The sequence below is a fragment of the Bos javanicus genome, chromosome 2 (genome assembly GCF_032452875.1).
Source record: "Bos javanicus breed banteng chromosome 2, ARS-OSU_banteng_1.0, whole genome shotgun sequence".
NCBI lineage: Eukaryota > Metazoa > Chordata > Mammalia > Artiodactyla > Bovidae > Bos > Bos javanicus.
This window is the reverse complement of record NC_083869.1, coordinates 25,519,580-25,523,974: the sequence shown is the minus strand read 5'-3', so window position 1 is coordinate 25,523,974 and position 4,395 is coordinate 25,519,580.

Genomic DNA, 4,395 nt, shown 5'->3' with positions numbered 1-4,395 from the left:
TGGTATGCTTAGATTCCTTTATCTTTTGTATATCTACTGTAGATTTTTGCTTTGTGGTTACCATTAGGAATAAAGGTTTTTGTTTTTTTTTTTTAACTAATAACTGCATATGAATATATTATGTATCTCTGGGAAAAGAAGCCCACAGGGATGAAATTCTAAAATATTCCTACTGAAGTTTAAATTGTCAAAAAGTAACAGTAAAATTTTTTTTTACATCAGTCCAGCAACCACCAATGACTTTAATACTCAGGGTGGCCTGAACAGAAACAGTCTTGAGATCCAAACAGCATTTCTAAAGTGAAGAAAACAAGAGTTCTGAGAACAAATCAATTAGGCCTCCAACCCACAGCAGTCCTGCACCTAGGATGTGCAACTTCCAAAACGGCTGCGTGTGCTGAAAGGAAGGGGATCGTTCATGGAGCTGCATGTGCTGGAATGAAGGGGATCATTCATGCAGCTGCACGTGCTGGAATGAAGGGGATCGTTCATGGAGCTCCATGTGCTGGAATGAGGGGAATCGTTCATGGAGCCTGTCTTGTCACTGCTGACACTCAGGCTCATCCTAAGCACTTATGCACAGATTCATGGGTTAAAATACAGAAACAGCTCCATATTGATAAATGGCTGCTGCTTACTGGACTCCTCAACCCAAGTGTTCTTATCCCTTCCTCAGGGTGTCCTACAATTACTCTTGAGCCTCTCAGTGCACTACGGCCAGCATTTGATCTGCTTGGTCAAAGCTCATGCCGTGTTAGTTGGAGGAACTTCCTGCAAGGTGGTACTCTTCATATACACACTTCACAGATATGGAAGGTAAGCCAAGAGAGGCTCTCAGTGACTCCTCTAAGGGCACTCAATTATTAAGGAACAAAGACAAATGCAAAGTCAGGTCAGGCTTCAAAACCCATGCTTTCCCTGCTTTTCAGTCTTCTGAATACCTCCGTAAAAGGAGGTTATGAATTTTGTTCTAAGCAGACCAAAGTTATAAAGAGATGAAATAGGATCAATATGAATGATATATATGAGCCATACTCATTCTTTAGATCAGGTAGTTTTAGAATCTTAAGTTTGTCATAGTTTTAGAATCTAAGTTTGTCATATCCTAGAAATAAATCATGATCTCTCATATAAAGTATTTAAACCAAATAAACCATATATTAAGAACAGGACAGTGCTGGTCATGCACATCTACTCTTTAGCTTAGGTATCTGGCTATGGGAACAGCCTAAGTTTTCAGATGAAAATGGATCACATAAAGAAAAATTTACATTACAAGCAGGCTTTTAAAAAAATCAAGAGTCACATGAAGTCAGGATTACTCACTTGTGATCATGGCACTGGAGCAGCATTCATGGATAATTTCATTAGATTTGTAAGACTTTCTCAAGTTTTTTACTTAATAATCAGTTTTTCCAGATTTCCTCTGAGACCAGCTGGTACCACTGCAGGGAGAGGAAGGAGAATATACCTTCTACCTTCATGGAAGTTGGCTGAGAATGAGAAAGGTGAACTGATCTCTGTAAGTTATTAATAAATTTAAAATGCAATGAAAAACAAGTGTGAGAATAGGAAAAGGCTTGTAACCCCACTCTCTGCCTTGCCTAGGACGAGTCTGGACAAAAAGCCCTCTCTCAAGTGATTCTCAGCCATCCCGGCTCAGCTCAGACAGCATTCCTGATCTAACAACTGAAGAATTCTTTTTATTGCTCTTTCATGGTGACAGATTTGTATCTGTTCATTTTTGTTATTTTGAACAATCATGATTTAACACACTAATGTGTTCTAATAAAGCAGCAAGATGTTAGCACAGTTAAGTACTTTGCTTTAGAACTCCAGGAGCTGTGCTTTAGTTCTGATGTCATTTACTAGTTAATGTGGTCTTACCAAGTCATTTCTTTTCTCCAAATGTTTCTCCTCTGTAAAACTGGTATAACAGTACCTATTCTACCTCAGATGACTTGTACTATCAAGGAAAACCCCCTGGGATGTACGGTAGAATTTGCTCTGATGAAATAGCCTGAATGGTTAGAGTGTGATCCTTTTGGTAACTACAGTTGAGACGTTACTTTTTGTTGCCACACTGCACCACCTTCCCTTTTCAGGTAGTCTAATTGCTTAAAACAAGTTAAAAAAATACTACAGAACTTGTTTCTTAAGGGGGAAATAGTATTTCACAGGAAGCAAAGTGGACTACAAATGTAGGATAAAAACAACAGAGTAACCTTTGAGTCTTAAAGGAGAATAATAGCTTTATACACATGGTATTACAATGAGCTGGGTGTGGTTCCAAGTGCTTTATGCGCATGAACTCATTTATTCCTTGCAACCACTTTGTGTGGTAGGTACTGTTATCCCCATTTTCAGAGGATGAACTTGAAACACAGTGGCAGTAAATGGCAGTCAACATTTAAACCCAAAGAACCTGGTTCTAAACTGGGTTCTTAACCAGCATTCTTGCCATTGCCTTTTAAAAACTGTCATATGTATGTAGGTAATACACATTTCTTAAATGTTAATGTTAAATGAGTGAGAATTTCCAGGTGAAAATCATGCATCTTGATCCTAATGAAAGATAACTCCTCTGAATTCTCCTCTGGCTCTATGCAGTTGTTTTGAAGTTAGTCTATACACATTTACTCAAATCTTTCCCATTCAAAAATCCAAGAATTCTCAACAAGAAGAATCTTCAAAAAAAGAAGAGGGAAATGAAAGCAGGGGAAGGTAAATGGAGATATGTATGTTATAATTCAAATCAACGGAAAGTTGTAGAAATTCTAAGACTTTTACAGAATTCCTGGAACCCAAGAACCAGAATTCTAATAATTTTATTCTAAAGCTAGCTGCAAAAATAATTTTTAAATAAATTAAGCCTTAAGAACATTAACGTTTAGTATATTTGGGAGGAAAATGATCAGGTAACATGTCAAAATTTAAAGTGGGATTATTTTAAGACATGCCCGTGTGATGTTAAAATGCGTGTAAGTCTGCCTTTTCCACACACAAACAGTAATGTAAGTTAAACTCACAATCTAATAGGACTGGACAGTCTGCACTACTGCTGCAAAACACAGCTAATAACATCTGATGGTAACCAGCATTATTGTATTTAATCAGTAACAATAGCAAAACACACAATATACTCTTTAAATTTGTTTCACTGAAATTCTACCATTTTGGTTTCATGTAATGAGGTATTTGTAGAAGTATTTGTTCACATTTTATGTACCATTTAAATTGAAAATTATTTTTTTAGGAGAAGGGGATGGCAGCCAGTAAGTAAAAAACAGACTTAAAACTTCATTTTTGAAAAACAACCAAGTAGCTACCCAACTCCAGACTTAATAAATTAGTGTGGTTTCTACACTTATTTCCTCTCAGCATGCATGCACTAAAGCTAATTCATATCAGAGAAATATTATAAATTATATGCAAAAACTATACATTTACCTTGCAGTGCTTCTTAAAGCGAGGAGACCTTCTTGGCTACTGTCTAAGGGTAAAGGAAATGCTTTAATTTTGAGGATAGAATTTAGACCAAAAAACAATTTAAGCCTCAAAAGCTAATTAGAGTAAAAGATTATCAGCGTGACTGAAATTAGTGATAAATAAAAGTGTCCCAGGTAAAGGTAACAGTTCTCACTTTGGCTCAGTTAGCTATCTTGTACTTGCTGGGGTAGGGACATACTATCCCAAAGCTGTGTCATTTCTGTCATTTCTTTGGAAAAACTTTAAGAGGACTAGAGGGTCTCAAAGCTGGCTTATCACTCACACACCTTGGATTCTAAACAGATGATTACCTAAGCCCAGGGAAGCAATTTTATTTTATGGCTTATTCTCCTCCTCTTCTGCATTCTGACAGTAGCAGTCACTTCCACTTATTTGAAAATAATATGATAAAGGCCAGTGATCTAAGTCTGTACCTCTTCTTCAATCTCATGTTAGACATACACATCCACTTATATACCTCACTAAAATTTTAAAACTGGGTATTTTAATTGGGGACTTTAAATAACAGTTACTATAATGAACATAGTATTTCAGGATTCAGAAGGGTGAAAACTCAAACAACAAAACTGAAAAATTTGCAGACAGCACCTAAAGCACTCAATTAATGCTAACATTCCATTACTATGTCAATAATTTTTAAAATAGGATTTCTATCTTGATCTACAGAGGAACAGGTACAGCTCTTAAGCCATTCCCAATAGGGCTAAGTGTTACTTACCTAGGATTAGCCTTGATAATGGTTATTAGGTATACTTTAACAGCTTGAAACCCCTTCATACTTATCTTGAAGTATACTTCAAGAATTTACTCAGCTGATTCTTAAGTAAAGGAGCCCAGTCAATGTCCTAAGTCTTGAAAGCTCCCTTCAAATGTAATTTCATAGTC